Source organism: Solenopsis invicta, chromosome 11 (assembly GCF_016802725.1).
Source record: "Solenopsis invicta isolate M01_SB chromosome 11, UNIL_Sinv_3.0, whole genome shotgun sequence".
NCBI lineage: Eukaryota > Metazoa > Arthropoda > Insecta > Hymenoptera > Formicidae > Solenopsis > Solenopsis invicta.
Genome location: NC_052674.1, coordinates 5,492,944 through 5,515,169, shown reverse-complemented (window position 1 = coordinate 5,515,169; position 22,226 = coordinate 5,492,944).

The window sequence follows — 22,226 nt, the reverse complement described above, 5'->3', positions numbered from 1 at the left end:
GACAATATCAAAATGTTATTGTTGTTCAAATACTGATTAATTCGACGTCTGGTGGATCTAAAGATCGTTGGCTCAGAGCAACAACGAGTGCAAAGGGGTTAATAAACATACATTAAAAGTTAATTTGATATACCTGTATATTATATATATCTCAAGATTAAAAAAATATCTATTTAAAAAATTTGTAATTAGCAAAGAAAAGACAAACTTAAGATACATTGGACATAAAATCATATTAAAAAAAAAAATGTATCAACGCCCGACCAGTGCAACATGAAGCGTGACATAATCTTATTCCGCGATAAAGTTCACGTATAATCCAATTATATGCAATCTAGGGACCGCCGTCTATCAGTCACAAATTTCATGTTCATGGACGGGTTATTGAGGGGACTAGAATAAAATCGCGTGACGGGTGTCACTAACCCGATATTTAAATACGAGCTGCGCGTCGAATCGCACGCGTAACAACGTTTGTAGGCCGACATAAATTGCGGTCTCCATTCCGCGTCTGTTAGAAATCCAACTTTGTGGCTAGCTTTGACACGAGCGCGTACTTAAAACATGTCATAACAGCGCGACGATCGACAGATAACAAGACAACGTAATAATATCGGCGATATCGTCCTGATCGGTGAACCGTGTCCTTCGGCATTGCGCCGCCTCGCGTGTGCGTAAGCACGTGACAAGACCCGGAGCGATCGTTACGCGGATCGTTATTGTAATGTCGGTGAGTTACATTATTCCGGTCTCCTCGAACGAACGACTCGAAGAGAAGAACGCGAAAGTGTTGGAACGAGCGCATTGCATTACCAGCGCTTGTAAATCGCGATGTACGATAACGAGAATAACGGCAACCGCGTTAGTAGCTTTTAATAAAACTGTAATTTATAGCAATTATAGCACGATTAGTTAATTGAAGCGCCAAGAATGTTGTAGATATGAATGAATCCATTAGTTACCCGTCTGAATTATGTCCTTAGTAGTTTAAGCGTGCATTTTCAGTTTTTCAATCGTTATAATAGAATTGTGATCTCTAATCAATTAAAGTTACAAAAATCAATATAATGCGCGAAACGTATTGTATTCCTAGAAATGTAAAATTATGTCATGTGTTCTTATCCTTTCGTTTGTGCTCTCCTCTCCTCGATTCACTTCTTGGGATTGGGGATTTTGCAACTAGTCGCTCTCGGCACTAGGTCTACTCGACAGGTGGGGACGTGTAGGACGATCATAGTTTATGGCAATACCTCGCGAGCCTCGCCCATTATTCGCCATGATGCATTCATTCGTCGATTTTACATACAAGGAGACCCGCCGTCACTTCCACTTCTATGATCAGGAAGTATCGCGTATGGTATTCAAACCTTCACACGCTTAAAATACAAGCATTATCATCTGGAAAATATTGTTTTCAAAATTTGCTAAAAAACAATCTGATTTTAATATTATATTGATCGTTGTATAGTAAGCATTATGGTTGCTATAGACACGGACTTACTGTCTGTACAGTATACTTCCACTAAACGTCCAACTAATCGATATTTAAACAATAACACAACAGTTTGATATCTCCAAAAGAAAAAAAGAAAAAAAAAATGATGTATCATCTTTACACTATTAGAAATAATAATAAATAGAGAAAATAATATCTTTCAAATAGAAATATAATTTAACAAAAGAACAATACTTGTGTGCGGAGTTTGTTGCAAGTTCAGAAAAAATTTATGGTAGAACGGAAAGCAGAGTTCGATGCCAAGAAATACTGAGGTCAAGAATAAACATTACCATAGAAAAAAAAATACTAGCGACTGTGTCGGATTATACATGTTGCTAATGTCAATAAAATTTGAAGATGTCAGAATGAAATATTGCGGGATGATGATATGTTAGAAATAAGAATATACATGAAGATCTTGAAATCCTAACAGTAATAGAAGAGATTGGTAGAGTTGCTTGTAACCATGACACTTTACAAGCACATGAACACTGAGCGCCTCCCGGATAACGGAAGATTAAAAAAAAAACTTAAAAAAAATAAAACCTTTTAAATTGTCAAATATTAAAGCATAGAAAAAAAGCAACTTAATGCTGCTTAAGATGCACAAAAACTTTATGCAAAAACGGTAGAAAAAAAAAGAATACAATAATAAAACCTAAACAACTGCATAATATAATAAAGGAAAATTGCTGGTTAATCGAAAACGACTAGTTATATAAAAGAATTATTAAAAAAATAAATATTGACCATTGTAAAATTTATAACATGGGTTAAATTGTTACAAGACGTAGGTTTCAGCGGTGCTAGCAATTTATAATAGCTTTTTTTTTCTTTGCTTTAAAAAAGCTAAAAATGAGAAATAAATCCGTGACGCGACTCCCGAATTAATTTGAAACAAATTTTGAAAATTTACCATGAAGATTACGGATAATCGTGCAATTTCATTTCCTTTCTAGCAGAGAAATTCATAACTAACTTGATTCCTCAACGGAAGAGGAGGATCCGTTTACGTTTTTTCTCAGAATCTCTAGCCGCATCCGTGAAATTATTGTATCAAGGACCACCTCTACGTACCCTACCGGTTCCGTAATTGATTTCAAGCTTCGTTAGAACGGTTCTCTAAGACGATTCACCTTAACTTCCTTCACTTTACGCTCGTTGTGAAACAGGATAAACATAAGTGACTTCGCATTATTTTTCGTTCCCGTATTAGGAACTAATATAAGTGATTCCTGCGAAGCATCGCAAGTCGATGCGAGTCGTAGCGCTTGTTCCGCTTTCGTCGTGTTTTCTTGTTCTCGGGGCTTATCGGACGATGTCAAGGCTGACACTGCCTCTACCCGGAAACCTGAACCTGTAGTTGGTGCATACGATCGACAAGATATCGTTCTCGTCGTATTATTCGACACGACACATATTAGCTGTCCAAGCGTAGTCCTTGAGACTTCTCTAGAAATGGCGTTTTGACGTTTGTATTTGCTTCGCGATTGCCTCTTGAAAGAATTAAAATCCTCTAATAGAAGTCTAGATAAAGTCTGCTTGCATTTCTTTATATTAATAAGTGTATCGTATAATAAGAAAAAGTAAAGGATACCGTGTAGAATTTGTCCCTCAACATTAAAAAATATTAACTTTGTTTTAGTTTATTCGATTCTCATGGTTTGCACACATTTTGTACTTTTATTCGTACATTTCTAATAAAAAGTATATTAACAAAACTACCTTGGAAAGACTGACTTTACAGTAGCCCCCTCTTCAACTACGAGCAAATTATAAATCAAATATATAAAAAATGTTATATTGTGTCTCATGCTATCTGAATTCAATTAAAAGTTTAAAAATAAAATATATCAGAGATTTAACAAAAATATTTTAAAAATAAGTATTCCATAAGTATTCAGAAATCGCCATTGGTCAAAGACATGGTAGAATTTAGACGAGTAAACAGAGGCGTACACCGGGACGTTAACGAGCGATTCGATCGGCGAGCCGGATTATTCCTCGGCTCTGAACCGACAAGTAGCTCGAGGAGGACCGCCGACGCTCGCGTATCAGGGTACATATCCGGGTAGACAACCCCTTAAGATGAATAATGGCTGTGGTAACGCGGCACACAGTCCCGGACAAAGCGAGGCCAACAAGTGTAACGCGTCGGCTGAATGCTCCAAGAGATCCGTCCGCTCTCCCTTCTCCTTCACCTCCTCCTCCTCCTCTTAGCGGTCAAGAACGAGGCGTAGTGACTGTTAAGAAAAAAATAGTCGTCTCTCGAGAGCAGCGTATAATAGTCGGTTAATGATCACCGCTGAATACACACGATGTGAATCGCCATGCGATCAGCATCGAAGACGCGGGAGAGGGACTCTCTCTCCATAGAGACTCCGCTCTTTTTTTTTATTTCGCCGACTCGCTTCCTCCTCTCCTTTAAAAACCGCATGATTTATTAACCGTGGCGCCGGACAGGTGAACTGTTCCCGTTCGCGGGGCAGTAATGGGCCGGTAATGGACGCCATCGATTGTGAGACCCGGATTACAGCAGCTAATCGTCCAACAATTGAGCGAACATCATAAAGAAGATCAAATGTGGGAATTATGATTAGTTCCGTGCCGAAGAAGCGGATACTACTGTAATATCATGCGATAATAACCTTGAATCAATACTATTCAAAGAAGTTGTTCGACAAATGACCAACTTAATTAATCACATTTGAAAATTAGATGATTAAGTTATTTGTTCTTGGAACAGTAATACAGAAAAATTTTGACAAAATTTTATGTAATAGGAAAAAAAAATTAAAGTATACAGTTGTTATGATAAACTTGTGCGTTGCTTTAGATCGTAACAATGACAGCAATATATGCTACCTATTCATTGGTCTGACGCGAAAAAATAGCCGATCTTTGCTAACTGAGAAGGAGAGCGCTTGTTTCTCCGAGATATTAATCGTTGGTCACTGGCACGACAAACGACTGCGCGAGAGATACCAATTGATGGCTTTGCGCACAGGTGTGTCTTTAAACAGAGTTTCGCTAATGCAAGCGCGAGCCAATCGTTTTTACTTAATACTCGAATAGTTGCTTCATAAAATATTTTTTCATAAAAATCAAAATTTCTCCGATGTCGAAATAATATTAAAAATACAAAAAAAAGGGAGCAATCAATAAAATTTGGAAATAATAAGTTTTTACTCTTCATTATTATTCTTCTTTTTAGGCTTAAAAAAAAATTACATTAGAGGAAATATAGAACTAATTAGAATAAATTATGTTAGAAAACCGAGATGCGCGCGAGATAAACTTTAATCTCCAGTTGTATTATTCTAATCATTCATTTTCGCGTGAAGCACGTTGAATAACATGCTATCTATAGTGCGGCAAGTCGCTTTCACGATTCCTTTTTCCTCACGTTTACATTGGCCGTTAAAATCGTAGCGCGATTCAAATCGGCGGCAGATCTAGCGACTCATTGTGCTAACTAATGAGTTAATTACGAGCACGTGCGCACGTGCTATTTAATGCAGCGGTCGAGTGTCGGCGGTACGGAGTGTCTGTAATAAGAGGCGGTTGTTACCCGCGAAATGTCGCCGCTTTGGTGCAGATATAATTACACCGCTTTTACGCGAAATTAATCCAGTTGTACTAATATAATTTTGACTATTTTATTTTGTGTCAAAGACACTGCGGAAATCGTAATGTCGAGAAAATATAGAAAAGGAATAGATATACGCGATGTTCATTTCTTTAAAATGTAGAAAGTAAGTTACCCGATCTTATTCCGTCTGTACGTACATATACTTGTGAAAGCGCACATAAATATTTGCGGGGGACGGCTAACGAGATTTTAGACGCATGGAGTTAATATCACTCTGTTAAATATAGATGTAGTATCTCGGGACAGCGACGTGATTTGTGCCATTGTGGTTGCGAGACATCGAGACTACTCCGAGCCTGCGGCGAGCGAGTTCGCGAACTTCATTTGATAGTTTACGTCTAATATGGGCCGTATACTATCTCGCACAGAATTTCGAAACGTCGCGACGTCAAAGCAAGAGACGAGCAATTTCGCCGATGCTTTACGGTACGGGCGCTCCTGCGAAATCGTTTCTTGTCACTGCGAGTAATTTTCGCCGGAGCAATTTCATAAACATTCGAGATCCTATTCCATATTGGGTTCCAAGTCGCGATTACGCGGCACGGTTTTGCGACGAGATGCCACGTAACAGACTGACACCGCGTTATGTGTAACCGGAACCCGCTGTCGTCAGTACGCGCGGAAATTTACAGAGGTGCGAATAAAATTTTTCATTCAAACGGCGTTTATATTAGATAATATCTAGTACTCCATTATCGTTCATTGAGATAAATCTGCCGTTACATACTTTCCTTACATTTTATAGATACTATTTAATGATTGTTAAGCTTAATTCGCGATAATTCTTGCCACGATTTACATTATTTAGAGATAATCGTAGATGTATGCCTTGGCACGAACTTTATGATCTCGCCAGGATACTTGCCAATCTCTCGCTGTTACAAGCAGATAGAATTTGTTACGAGGAATACACACCGGGGGAGTGATTGACTGCTCGGATATACACGCTGCCCGAAACCACAAGGCGGCGGAATCAATTTGAGGCGTTATAAACAGCCCTCGACCGTCATTAGGATAATTCCTGTCCCAAGGCGTGTAGGTGGCAGATGTACGGGGCACCGTTACGAAACGCGATTGCGTAAATCGTGGATTAACGATCTCGGAAGGCGCTCGCGCCGACCGATGACTCCTCTCTACGGGAGGAGAGGAGATTAATTTCGAGCGATCGTGGCCGCGGGGGATCGAAAGTCCACGGAAGTCTTTAGCACAGGGTAAAATAAGTCCAGAGCAACATCGAAAAGAAACGTGTGTGTGTATATGTTTTATCTTCCTCTTTAGGCCATTCGCGTTGTGGATAACATGAAAATATGTGTTTTAGTATGAATGATGACAACGAGAACACGATTTTTCGTGAATGCTCATTGAACATTAATTCGTGTCACGATTTAGTTGGTTAATCAACAATGGATATAGACTTGGGTTTCGATAAAATAAAACGCTAAATTGATGCATATCCGTTCGAAGTGAATTAAAACAATTGTAGGCGACCTTTTGAGCGACACGTAGCAATCGGGATAATTAAATCGCGCACGGCAATAAGTATAAGACACTATCGTGCACCATTATCGATAGAAAGGTCTAAACGGCGCGTTCAGGTCAATGACAATCGACGCGTAGACACGAGTGTATTTAAATCACCGAACTCGCGACGCAGCATGACTTAAGAGCGCGATCGTTCAATCTTGCGGCGCCTGCACGTACAGGATATATAGGAAAAATTTAGATTTTCTTATCTCCTCGCAGTCGCACTACGACAACGCTTGATTGTTTAACTGCAATGAGAACGCGAATATTTGACAAGATCTCAGAACGAGATTTTGCGCAAGAAATTATCGCATATACAAGCTGCGTAACTACGTTTATTCTATTTCCATTTAAAAGAATAAAAAATTTTCACAACTTTCGAAAATATAGCAAAAATATTAGGTTTTACAAAATTATTTAAAATACTTAAGAAAATTTGTTTAGATTGGTCAATAGAAATTATAATCAGAGTGATCTCGAGAGTTTCGTAGTTCGCTCTGTACCAAATTGTCGTGAAAGTCGTAAACGCGATGCTCGAAGCGTGAGTGTCACATTGCACGAGGTACTTCGAGTTTGTCTAGTCTTAAAAGTTCAGAAAAAAAACGTTTTTTTTTTAATTTTTCCAGATTTTCTCGCTTGTAGATAAATTACTCCAAAAATTTATTAGAAAAATTCAACTTGTAGATAAATTTGCAATAAAATTGAAATTTATAACAGAAAAATCTATTGTAAATAAATAATCATACTATTAATTGTATTATCGCAAACGAGTCCAGGTTTTTAAAAATATCTTTGATTCAGTTATGTGTCATACGATATTAATGCATGCTCTTCTTTTCGAATGCACATCGATATGTATTGATGTCTTTAACGGGAAGAACGGATGAGGTCTGAACGAAATATTCCTTCCGGAAGATGTAAGAACATCCTTTGTCGCATACAAAGGACGATCGAGCCTGTCGATTATCGATGACGGTTAACGGTATTGCCCACCCTTCGACTATCGGTACCCCACATCCGATCCCAGGAAATAGGGCTCACCCACCATTTATTAATATTTTTTCCCCTGTGTGTGAGCGCGTCTACTTTGAATCCGACCGAGTTTTGTGCCGAAGGAGGCCGCCCAGAAGTGGGATCTTTTTTGCAGTACCGGATGCATCGCTGTATTTAGCGGGACTCCTTACGGTGACGAGAAATTTCCGTTTGAAAAGGAAATCTCTCGGAAAAGTAGGCCAGGATGCATTCTAAAATATCAATGATCGAGAGTTTTACAAGATAAAGCTTAGAAAATCTTTTACTTCTCTGCATTCTCGCGCCAGCAATCGCATGAGAGAAATTTAATTATGTTTAATATACAAATATTAATGATAAAGATCAACAAAAAGATTAACCTGGAACTTTCATGAGTTTTATTTACAGATTCAGAGTTGCCCTATAAACATTTCCTAAGAAACCGGAAAGAAGAACATTAAAAGCTCCAAGATAAAATAACACAATATAAGAAACTCATTCAAAGAGCCTTGTTGTGCACGCTTAATGACGTTTTAAACTACAGAATTATCCTTTAAATGGACAAACACGTGAACAAATTGTCATCCGTAGCCCCGTTACCCGAATGTACGTACATTCTCTCGAAGCGACTTCGCACGGAAGAAATCCGCTTGCCTCGCATTTCGCGAGAGAGCTTTACATGTTGTTACAGGACCATTTGAATGCATAAACGCCGAATATATAACGCGGCCGCGATCGCCTTAAGTCCCGTTGTTACTGCGGAACCGGCTGTACAGCACATCGGGGATTATTATGCGCGATATACAACGGCGCGCGTTATGCACCTTGTGTCGAAGTTCGCGTTTGCAAACGACGATGATAACGGTGCCGATAGCGGCGCGTCTTCGAGATCGCTCCAAAGTAAGCTTTTGCCGATTACGTCGCAAACGGCGCAATCCACTTCTCTATGATCGTAATCAGATTGTGTGCATTTTCGCTCCATCGAGTGTCCATAGCTGTAGACTTTAGGCGAGAAACAAGTAGAAAATTATTACAGTAAAATATTATATATGTTTACTTTTACCCGTGGAGAGATAAATACATTTTTCTCCACATTCATTACATATATAATTCGTAAAAAATATATAATTTAATTTTAACTTGGGGCGTAACTTTATTTATTATAACATAACTTTATTAATAAGCTAAAATTTTCGCATTTTCCTAAATCCAATATGTTGCCTGTACGTTTCCAGTATCTATATAGATGCTTCTCAGTTCGCGCATTTGTTGCTGTGGATTTTCACGATACAGCACGAAAACGTGTGCACGTCCAAGAAATTTACATCGACGTTCGTCTTGTCGACGATTTCGCTGGAATTTATTTTAAGTACGCTTTATCGGTTGAGAATGCAAAGGAAGAAGATGCTTCTCGCGGTTGTATCTCAATGACATGTTTATCGATATTTGAAACTTGCACATCGACATGATAATTTTCCTTGAGATAGCGTGGGCGATGTTATGCGAATATATCACAGATATAGCAATCAATATCTTTTACCTTATGTCCTTGATAAGCTTCAGCTATTCACTCGCTGCGCGAAAATATAAGCGCCGAGTGTATGGCGCTTCTTAGAAATACTAGTTTACATATAAATGTTGTTAAATATTCATTAGTGATCTAAATAACGTGTCAAATATCTTTAAATATTTAAATACGCAAGACTAATGGCTGGTCAGTGCGCAGTATGCAGAAGGAAATACCACGATGGAATCTGGAGAAGGAAAATGGAATGCTTCGGCCGATAGATCACTGGTCAGTTAAAAACAAGTTCAACGGTACGCGGTCTAATCTAAAATCTAAAACGAACGGCGGGAACAGGTCGATTTTTTGTCACGTCGAACGTGGGTGGATGTATTATGGCGTCCGTGAACTCGAATTTATCACCTCGCGGCGGGAAAGGGCACGATCGTATTGTAGATCATAAGGTATTTTCGGGGCAATTATTTATGATTCATGCTCTAATGGCTGCGATGCTTTTTCCGCTAGCGCTCCGATTTCATATTGCGAATACGACATGTGAATATTATTACGAGATCTTTATTTTAGCCTGCAGCAGATCTGGTTACCCCTAATCTGCGATCTTAAACAAAGTTAATGATATACGTTTGTTTTTTTATCTATTATATTTACCATTTGAGAGTATTTCTCACCATATGTAATAAACAAAATTGATTATAATAGTTATCTTTGTTTAGCTGTACCAACATTCTCATCTAAAAATTAATTGCTATTAAAGTAAAAAAAACAGTATTAAACGTTAGTATCAAATTAAAATTAATATTTAACAATCAATGTTTCATCTATTGAAAATTAAATTATATATAATTTAATTTTCTTTAAAAAATTGGATAATCTTAAATTTAGCAAAATGCTTGTTATATTTTAATTTCAATATTATAATAATTATCTAAAAAACACAATATAATTATTTTGATAATAATAGTCTTAAACAAGTATAATTTTTAAGAATTTGTTATTTTTATATCTGATTTTTTTCTCTCAACTCATGAAAATTCTTGTTAAATAATATAATACATTTTTCTTGATAAAACTTATACAAAATTCTTTATGCAAGCAAATTATTGCCTGTTTAACACTATGTAATCTCATTTCACTATTAAACATTGCGAAAATAAAGATATTCTCAAAATGAAAATATTCTTTTATTCTATGTAATAAATTTATATTAATTACTAATCTCACACAAGAATTTTTTTACGAAACGGCAAATGGCGCACGCCCCGAGTATGAGATTGTGAATCAATAAAACTCAAATTGATCGGCGTATCTCAACCGGTTAAGATCCAATCGGACATTTCCATTGGTCGCCGTGAAATCCCGCGGACTGGACAAGGTTTCCCCGTGTCTCGGGACAGGTTTCGCGCGGCATGTGACACACCAAGCTAATTTATCGCAGCGGTATAATTATCTCGGTGCCTACCGGTTGCCGATCGACCAATCGAAAGTCACCGTTGCGACTTTCGCTCCTCCCAAGTGTCGAGTGCGACGCAGAGACGCGTGACACGTCGTTCACTCGTAAATCGCTTACCAGTGCAGCTGACAGAGATCCATTGATGGACGACCGACAAAACGAAAAGATAAATCTGCAATATCGTACCGTTTTATTTGGGTCGCGAGTGTAGCAGATTAAAGAAGCAGATAAAAATTAAATCTCAATGTAAGATAATATTTTATTTGCGACTATTATTGCTATTTATATGTTACTAAATTATTCCTTATTATTCAAAATCACACTGAAAAAAAAATCGATAGTAATAATCAAGCTAGATGATAATTATCAAGCTTTTGTGAAATAATTTCTATTAAATATTCAGTTAATAGATCAAATATTCAATAATATTTAGTAACTGTTTAATAACCGTTTAGTCACCAATTAGTTACTATTATATTTGTTTATTGTTAATATAAAGCTGATAAAGCTGATTATTACCAAAATCTTTTTTTTTTCAATGCATGCATAACTATGGTAAATAAAATTTATTTCTAGGATATCTTCTATCCTTTTATTTTAAGTATTATTAATTTTGTTTATGTGCATGTATTTCCTATTCATTATAATTGTCCACCCACACTCACACATATATAAGTATCTATATTTTTAAAAGATTTACTTTAAGACGATAATATTCTAATCTCTGCAGTTACCATTGCTATTACTATCCTTCTTCGCGTGATTACTCAAACTCCGCCGACCACATCGAAACGCATTATAATGCCCGATTCCAAGAAATACCGAGCGTCGCTTATATTTGTGCGGTATGATTCAGCGCCGACTTTGTCACATTAACATCCAAACGAGCGCCTCGACGGCGCGATTTCGCGCAGCGGCGACACGAGCGAGGAGAGAGGATATCCTCTCTATTCCGGTGTCGTCGTCGATAGCGGATCCAGTATGTAAATATACCTCGCGGAGGGGCATATCGTGCATACGCGCGATCTATGCACACATAGCACAACACGTGGGCGGTCGGCAGCGTACAAGCCGTCGCGTCTGAATGAACTTCTTGCGCCACGCTCGCGGAGTGAATGGATTCACGCGCGTTTAACGACAACTCGTTTCACTCGGAGGGACCGGAAGTCTTCCGTCTCCTCATAACACCGTACAGGTGTGGCTGCGGTTCGCGGAGGATGCGATGGAACGCGCGTGCTGTGAAAAGTCAACGGCTCAACGATGAAATACGTGTGATAGAATAGAATAGAAACTGAACGGGGAAAGATGTGATGGTTTGCGTAGAAAAATTGTAAAAATTTATTTGTTATACGTAATTTTCAATCGACTCGCAGCGAGCTACGTTTGTGACAACGTTCCTCAAAAATGATTATCAAATTCGATGTTCTTTTTAAGGATGTGTAGCATATTTCTTAACACATTAAGAAAATTATGAAAAAATTTGGCGGCGATGTTATCTGGATGAAAAGTTATTTCAATAAGAAGCAGACATGTGCCCTATATAAATAAAAATATAATTATTAATAAAATAATAAAATAAGAAATAATGACAAATCTAAATTTTTTAAATTTACGTACTTTAAATATTCAAGATAATTTATGAAAATTAATTTATTTATTGCGATGCAGAGATTAGTTCTGTAAAATAAACCAAATTTATTCATTTATTTATTCACAAAATAACTAAACAGACAATCACAATAAAACTTTGCATAAATCATCTTGAATACTTAAAGTACTTACACAAAAAACCGAGATTTTTCTTAATGTTGTAAAAAATAATTTAATTTTTAATGACAGAGTATATAAACTATAAAAATAGGTTACTAAATATTGTATCTAATTTTCATATGTACGTAATTTATTTGAAGTGTTAATATTAACACACTTCCAAATTTTATTTACTTTGCAAGGACCGTATATCTCATACATCCTTTAGGAAAAGTGTTTCAGGCCAACAATCAGCCATTATAATAAAGATAAGAATAAAATATATCAAACAAAAATTCAATTACAATGTTTCTCTATGTAAATAATTAAATAAAAATTAGAAGGACGGCTAAATGCTGAAATACAGTCGAGCAAGGAAAACTCATTTCTAATTGATGTGATGAAAAAAGGAAATTAACACTTGGTTGATCAATTGCACGCAATTGCACGTACGCAATAGCGTTGTGAGAATTACAAGCATTAAATAATCTACTAACATGATAGTAATTAAATCGGCTTGGAAAACATTGTGTCCAACTCGTAGCTACACGATATTTAATCGTCCAGAACGGAAGATCGATCGTTAACCCGTTGTTATTTACTGAAGGTAGCTGCTAAGAGCGAAGAAAAACCCGCAGTAAATCGACGCTGCATCAATATAAGTTATCGAAAACCAACATTACCGCGGCGATATAAATGTTGCTTGGAAATTATTACCCGATAAAACGCATTATTTACATTCGGCGCCTAGCAGCGATTCGCCGCATGTAAATCAATAAGTTTAATCAATCCTAACCGATTCGAAGATTCGAAATCGATTAGCTTGCGAAATGTACCAGTTGGAATAAACTTTCTCACGCAATAAATTAAAATTAAAATCGGTCACATAAATATATTAATTTATAAGTTATAGCATTAATCTTCCCTAAACCTTATCAGTGTTGAGTTCAATCGAACGAATGCATTATCGAATTAATTCTGCTAGCAAACAAATCGACTTGCACGTTCGCGAAGTTACATTACTACGCCATTTAATTCTCCCACAAATTAACTCGCCTCAATTAACTTGATTTTTTTCTGGGTATCGCCATTTACACGCGAGCCGTGCCGATATCGTTTACTAGCGGCGCAATTCACCATTACGAAAGCACGTGCGGCCGCATTAAATCTCCTCGCGACGGTAACGTGGGGGCACCACCACACGAAGGGGGGGTCTGCGATAGGGAGCAGGGCAAGACAGATCGTAAGGTGCAGCCATATAGCGGAGCCCACGCTTCGTGATCCTTCACTATTCCTCAACGTCGATATTCAAATCAGTGTCTCCTCCACCCCTGTCCCCTCCCTGCCACGCTACGTACGTCCTCTTTTTACCACCTTTTCGTGCCGTAATTTACCGTTACAAAAGCCCCGGCGCCCACGTGCCCGCCCGCCCCCTCCGAACGTCGTCGAGCATACAATCGACCATCGTCGATCCGTCGATTCATGGTGCCGATTCAGCGAGACTGATCGCCTTCTTCGACGCTGAATCTATCGTTAGGTATCTCTATACGGCAGGTGCGTGCTTTAGAAATTCAAGTCACGCTAATATGAATAGAAATAATTATGATAGTTGGATAATACTTTTTATATTACCGTTACTATTCAAAGTGCTTAGTTAAATCATATAAAAGAATTTCCTAAGAATTCCCGATTTTTTCAGGAATTTTATTGAAAATTCTAAGATTAGAGAACTTTTTAATGCAGCTTTGAAATAAATTTTATTATATTTTTTTAATATTCCCTAATACAATGTCAAAGGAAAGCCATTTAAGTTTCAAATATTAAATTTGAAAAGATACTAAAGAAAAATAATGTGAATTCTAAATGGCATATAAAGATCTGTTCGCAATATACGAATCTAGCTCATTAAAAGCGTGATTCTGCACATAACGGCAATGTATCATAGAACAATGTATCGTTTCCTATTCACAAATTTTTTAATAAAAATTTAGAAGTCACTTAAGAATGTACATGAATGCATATACGTAGATGTATATGCAATGTTTATTCTCATTTTTGTATTATCAAAAATTTTTTTTAATGATAAAGACACACTTTTGTTGACAAGAAAAAAATAAAAAGATTTGTGAAAAAAGAAAGATAGAATTTGCATTTAAAAAATTCCAAAAATTTCTCAGAGTACATCAATAAAATCGTATAAAAATTAATAAATTAAAAAAAAGACTAATATACGCCCTAACATATTTTAAGTTTAATAATTACATATATATAAATACATATTTTTATATAAAGGCATTAAGTTAATAATTATAAAAAATGTATAAATATATATAATTATTAGATTAACAAAATATATTAGAGAGTATTTTTGTTGTCCTAATTATTAGAAATACGTATATTCGTAACACATTCATATTTTATACAACACATCACATCATCGTTTACATTGATAAAAAACATTCTTAATTCATTAATATGTTTTCGAGGAAGCGGCAAAATCGTCAGAAGCCTCGAAGCGCACATGGGTAATGACAGGGTGTGGAGAGAGAGCTGCCAAGGCCACACGTATAAATATCTCGCCCCGAGTCGAGATAATGATTCCAGGCGCGTGTTGGCCCTCTCATAAATCCTGGGCCCATTTACGGGACAGATGTGCCGATAACTCGGGCGCGGTTTCACGTTCGCGTCTCTCTCGAATCCATGATCTTGGCGTGAGCCGAGACCAATGATTATTAACGTTAAAGGAACGCTGGTTAAAAGGCGGGTGTGCAACAACAGGGCAGTACGGCAGGAATTAAATCGTATTTACGAGACGTGGGGAGAAGAAGAGGGGGATAAGAAAAGAGCCTCGAGCTATTTTACAAGCTGGTGTAGAAACGTTTTGATATTACGATTACGGTAAAGAGTTGGGTTTTTATTTCTTAAGAGACTTGTTCATTCAAATTTTTATTACGTATCTGCTTACAAATTTATTTCAAGTGATCAGTTAATAACACCCCTGTGTAAAACAGACAATGCATCTTTCGTAACTACGTAAGTACGTCGACTATCCGTCGAACACAAACGAAACGCCACGCCGATCCGCTCGCGTAAGAGGAGAGGAGAAAAGAGAGAAAGGTTGCAATCCGTTTTGGGATAAAGTAATACACGGAGTAATCATAAAATGCCATGTCATCGAGCGAACAACGAGTGATCTATAGACGTGATCATCGGCTTGTGCCGATGATACGCCGCCGCACAGAGAAACAGAGAGAGAGAGAGAGAGAGAGAGAGAAAGAGAGAGATGAACGCCGCGTACAGCGGACTCGACGCTGAATCACCGCGCTCCGACATCGAGGATGCACCTGCGGGACTCCCACGCGGCGAAATCTGGGGAGAAGAGCGATCGCCGAGGGCGCCGGAAAAATCCCCGCACAATATATATGTGTATATGTACGCGTATCCGTTCGTATGCACGCGAGTATCCGGCGAAAGGGAAAACGCAGGCGTAACGATCCCACAGTTTTAATTACGCCAACGTGGCCCGGGACGCGCGCCCCCGCGGCGCACGCGGTTCGCCGAAGAATATTTCCAATTATTCGACGCTTAATTAAATATCATTCTTAACGACGCACGTGTCGCTATTGGGAAACTAATGAACCGCGCGATCGGCCGCGCCGTTAATGAAGACGTAGGCCGCGCGCCGGCGAGGTGCTGCGTTTATTAATGAATGTCGAGCCCATCTTTGCGTGACTTCTTTCCCATTCTTATTTCGACGCGTCGCAGATCGCAGACCCGATAAGACTTTTTCTTCGAGCAATATTAGGAAGCGAATCAGCACAGTTGTCCGACAATTGATACTGTATTACTTTAGCTACAGTTAGGCCCTGCGTATAATAGAAGAATATTAGATATTATACCGAGAGCAAAAATTACTAAATTTTAATAAATATTTGTTTGAATATTTGCAATAAAATATTTACTAAATGTAAATAAATATTTCATTGCAAGTATTCAAACAAATATTTATTAAAATTTAGTAATTTTTTTCTTAGTGTAGGAATAGAAATTAAAATTTTAGAATCAGTTTCCTCGATGAACACTATAGATAAATCAATAGTTAGGTTGTATAACACATTTATGACTTACGTCTTATTGTTAGTCGTATACATCGTGCGGTATGTTTAATATTCATTAAGAAAACTGATTCTAAAATATTAATTTCTATTACTATTATCTAATATTCTTCTATTATACGCAGGCCTTTCTTCACATTAACATCTTCTCTCATTAATTATAATTAGCAAAATTATTTATTTTTCTTTATTTTTATAACAACTTAAGTTAGTTGTTACAGATTATTTCTATAAAAAAAAAATCAAAAATTATATGATACAATCAAAGAGAAAAAAAGAGAGAACCGCGGGTTTATAAAGATGTGATTTTTAAACGACTTTCCCTCCTACGATCCAGAAATACTCTTACACTGCAGCGAAATCGAGAATTATCCTTAAACAGGAAACGCGTCGTTACGTGTCACCGCGAATCGTTCTGCACGTTCTGCAGGCGAGATCGGTAAAAAATTCCGGGGCCGTTACATCGCGCAGTTAACGGGGCCCCAGTAGCTCTCTCGCTCTCCTCGTCAGCTCCACCCTCCGCAGTTTTCTTTCTTATTGTCCACGCCGCGCGCTCGCCGATCGGACCCCATCTCGCGGTCTCGCTCCCTCCGGGGCCCGGCCCCGGAGGAGGATTGCGTGTGGACGGGGGAACGCGCGCGAGCACACGGCGAAAACTAATAACAACGGCTCCGCAAACACGCAATTACGCCTCGACGGCGCGCCATGAACTGTGCTACCGCATTACGATGTGCCCCCGAACGAAATCTCGTTTTCGCATCGCGGCCAGTGCCGCGAGAAAAAACGATCGACCCCGCGGTACGAGTCCCGATACTTCCGTTAACAGGCTTGGGAGGCGCGGAATCTTTTTAAAGGCCGGTCGTCTGCATTTTAATTAAGCGACAAACGGTAAAGTGATTAATGCTCGACGTGAATGCTTTCGAAGGTGCGAGTACTTTTAATGTCGCACGGAGTTAATATGATGGTCGTTTGATTAGTTACGGTAAACGAGAAACATTCATATTTCTTAACCTTTTTCGTCACAGTGTCCTAAACATGAAACATCTTTTTTTCATTGTATCATAAAACTTTTTTAAATAAAAAAAATACATTTTCTTAATATATATTTTGATGCAAGCATTAATTATCTTGAATGTAAAAATAGTTTAGCAGTAAATATTTTCTAAAACTGCGAGAAAAAATTACTCGATTAAAAATTATTTCAATTTATTTACATAAATATTTCAATTTAAAAAATGTTTAATTTGACTATAAGTAAATAAGCTATTAGGATCTAAGGAGTAAATTTTGTTTTAAATATTCTTTCAGCATGTAATATTTATCAATAAACTATTAAATTTTTTGTTGTTTTGGACTATTTAAAGTTTCAATCTTAACATTGCAATGGTTATTTGCTTAATATTGTTAACACTTTTGTTGTTATAAGCAAATTAATATGAAAAATGTTACTTTTTTTTACATACAATTTATTTGTACGTAAACTGTTCCAAATAAACGCATGCTTTTTTTAATGTAAATACTCTAAAGATACAATACGATTTTTTGCAGATTTAATTTTCAATCCTTTACAATAAAAGTTGTAAAAATATATACCTTGTTTCTACGAATAATGTAATTTTGCGGTAATTCGAAAGGTTTATGCGTTATATATTTATGTACGAAAAATGTTTTTAGCTACTAAATTTCAAATTTTCTATTAAAATTTAAAATAGGTCTAATGTGGCGGAACGAATATGATGAATCCAACAGGAGAGAACATCATAAATTGTCTGTCATTTGAATTTTAAATTTTAGAAATCTGACAACGGATTTAAATTTAACGATTCCAAAAATTTATAATAGCATGCATAATGTGAAGATCCGGCCACTCCCAAAATTGCGTAATTTAAATCTCACTTTAACAATGCAAATATCTAAAAAAATATCATAAAGATATCTATATAAATGTTTTTTAAGTTGTGAAAAACGTCTTTTGTATTGTTTAAATAAAATATTACAGATCATCTATGCAATCTAATTACATATAAGTGCGCAAATAGGTACTTTCGAGAGATTAAGAGAAAGATAGGAATTATAATTATTTTCAGTAACAAGAGTTAATCAATTGTTATTCGATCGATAGTTAGACGACACAATGCTATGATTGTTAGTCTACGCTTCACCTTTATCCTTTGCGTACGGTCGTTTGCATAAATTTTGTTACAGTGTGTATCAATGGTATTTTAAATAGATTCCACTTGTGGTCGAGCCGGAAAAGACTCGGCGAGTGCTTTTGCCACGCGACCTTTATTTCTTCTCAGAGTACACGCAGGTGTACGTGAGCTTTCGCGCTTACGATGCACGTTCGATGCGGAGGCGACGTGCCAAAAGAGTAACCATTAATTTCATTGAAAACGCGGTCTGTAATTGTTTATTGATCACCTCTGGACTATTCTAAGTCGCATGTGCGCTGTAATCAATTTTATAGATAGCACGTCGTATGTCTGAACAGAAACATATGTTATTATAAAAAGAGAATATTTATTTCTCTATTTCTTAACAGGTTGTTATTAACTTGACTAAAATTTTTAACTTTTAGTCAAGTTAAATTTCTTCAAGTATTTATGTATTTATGTTTAAATTAAACACATAAATACTTTAAATTTAAAAAATTTAATCCAGTTGAAAATTTTCGTCAAGTTAACAACTTTGTTCGCAGTGTATAATTTTTTATATTTTGGCGAAAAACACGAACTTAGATGCGTGAAATTTTAGTCTCATCTTACATGCAGTTATCTGTATATCATCATCTGTAATTATAAACATCTACAAACTCTATGTCCCAAATATTTTATTTGCTTGTGAAGCATTCGAATCATATATCTTGCCTTGTCAAAATATGTCAAATGGCTTTTAAACCCGTTATTTGGCACAGCATATCATTTAAGCCTATCGATGTCGACTACGATATGCTAATACTGAAACTGTAAGAGAAACGAGAGGAACAATCGCCTACAGGAGAATCGTGAAAAATCACGTATTAGTGCAGGGCTCGATCTTCCGGACAATTTTTCCGTACTCCTCTCGTTCGAGATTGGCGACCCACGCGCGATGTATATACATAAGTTTAACGGGACGACATTTAGTCCGGTCGTGGCCATTCAGCCGCGATATTACATAAAGCGCAGGTGACATCGGCGTGCCCTCGTTTAATACGCGTACGCGTGACCACGCGTGTATGTCACGTCATTACGATGCTCGAGACGAAGCTCGCAAATCTATCGACAGTACGGCCCCTTCTGCACGTGGGCTTTAACTGTAATTCTACGAGTGACGATGCAAACAGCGCGAAGGCATCGCGCGCGACTCTCGTTTCGAAAATGCCGTCTTCTTTCCGGTCTATCCGCGAATAGGAATGGCGATTTTCCATTGAATAAATAACGTTTGTAATCTCAACTAATTTGTAAGTAGCAAAATTAGATCAGAAAGCAGAGAGATATTTCTCAAATCGAGATAAGAAACTGCATTTTCTCATATTCATAATTGAAATATTACGAGATACTTATTCAACTTCATTATTATTGCGCCAAGAACGGTGCCCTAGAAGACTGTGCAATAATAATTAAGTACGCGTGATTACGAGAGCATTGTTCGCGACGTTGCGCCTGTACTTTTAATATCTCGGAATAATTCGCAGGTCATGCCGTTATTTATTCGTCGAAAAAATAAGCGCACGTCGCATTAATTTATTTCAATATACGTTCTCCGCCGATACGTTCGCAAGGATATATCGGTCATAGTCCCACAGGTGCAATCGAGAAAGTCATCGATCGTATCGAAAGGCAACTCACGGAAAAGTTCAATTCCTTGGCGCCATGTACATCTAACCGTCAGAACGTCTAACACCGGTGTTAGGCGCGTTCCGTGTACGTTACAATGTTTTCGCAGGACAGTCGTGAAAAAGCGAGCCAGTAATGGAACGTGAAAGCGTGCCACCAGGATCATATGGAAGTAACGTTTGTTTAAGGCCTATTCAATTGCATAGTGCTCTTTATTTTATAATCAGTGTCCAATGTGGACCACTTTTAAATGAACGCAGCCGACGATAGTGTCGCAAGTGCGTTTGGTGCCTATCGAATCCTCTTTGATAATAAGTGATCTTATAACACGCTGTCAGTTTTTAAACATGAGAGTGAGATTGGTTGTTGTAGCTGCGCGCTATTGAAACGCTTCAACGGATACTATTGATAGAGAAAACATTCCCACGAGAGAATCGAGTGCTCTGAATGTGCTTAAATTGAATTTGACGATCATCACGGAAGTGCCTAACTCTTTGTTTATGTCGTCAAGCAGGGCTAAAAGATGAAACGTATCGAGATTGGAAAAGGCGCATCATGTAACAAATCTTGAGAAACGTATCACAAATGTATCTTTCAAACGGTTTTACAAATGCCCCTAAAGTTCTTAACCTTAACGCGATCGTTCAATTGAGTATTGAGAACACACTAATATTATGTTAAACGATCATAGGAGCCCAACTCTTCTTTTTCGCGAGTTGTATTTGTAAGAAAAAAATAGTATTGCTTTTAATCACTTGTTGAAATCAAGTCTTCAAACTAAATATTATTTTTATAATAGAAAATACTCTATTGAACAATATTCGTTAAACTTTTAGCGTAAAAAAATGTAACATTAATATATATCTATGATGCTTCAATAAAGTTCAAGAAGTAGAATCGCATTTATATTTCTGAAGTCAAAAGTGATACTCTCTTATGTAATGGCACGATAATTACAATTCAACGTTTCACGACGAGAATGAAATGCATGAATAAAAATTATATTACGATACTCTTTCAATTAATCAAGGAATAAAAATCCTGAGGTTACCTAACGTGTCTTTGAAGTGGGCGCCTATGAAAGCTCTAGCTTTAGAGATCCGACGGCTTTCGGTTATCGGCGCTATCGGGCATGATAGATGGCGGGAAGTGGCCACGATAAATCATCGGATCGCACCGCACGAGGAGAATCTACGAGAGAGCCGTCCGGACTCTTCGGCTGTCGATCAGCGGCGCAGGCGGGAAACGGCGCGGCCGATAACGATCGACGACGAAAGTATTAATTATTATTTGCTGCTCGTGCCTTTCAATTTGTTTTGCTGCGCTGCGCCGGCACCGTTTCGACCCGCGAAAGTGACGAGACCCCGCCGGAATGATTTCGCACGCCGGCAATAAATCACGGACGATTCCGCTTCCATAACGGTGCGAACTCGTGCGCGCGCGGAGGTGGGCCTGACCCGAGCGGGCCCTTTATAGGTCGAACGATTGCGCGAAGACTTAGCCAAGATTAAGTAGTAATATATTGTATCCGAGCAATAAAAGCACAGTATACAGATATCTCTCTACTTATGGATTACCTCTACTTATAAATTTTCGGACTTGGAGCCGGCATGCTATTGGTTAAATGGAACAGTTGATTATATAATTAATTAGCTTCGTTAACCACATGGAAAAAAAACTTAAAAAACTAAAAATTTAGTCCGATACGTTCAACTAAATATTAAATTGGTTTTAGTCAATTCTTGATTAAAAAATTTTAATGACATGAATAAATTATACTTATTTTTTTTTCATCCGAGAAAAATCATATTTAAATTGATGAAACCATTTCTTTAAATTGATTTTTTTTTAGTTGAAGTAAAAATATTTTTGCAGAAAATATAC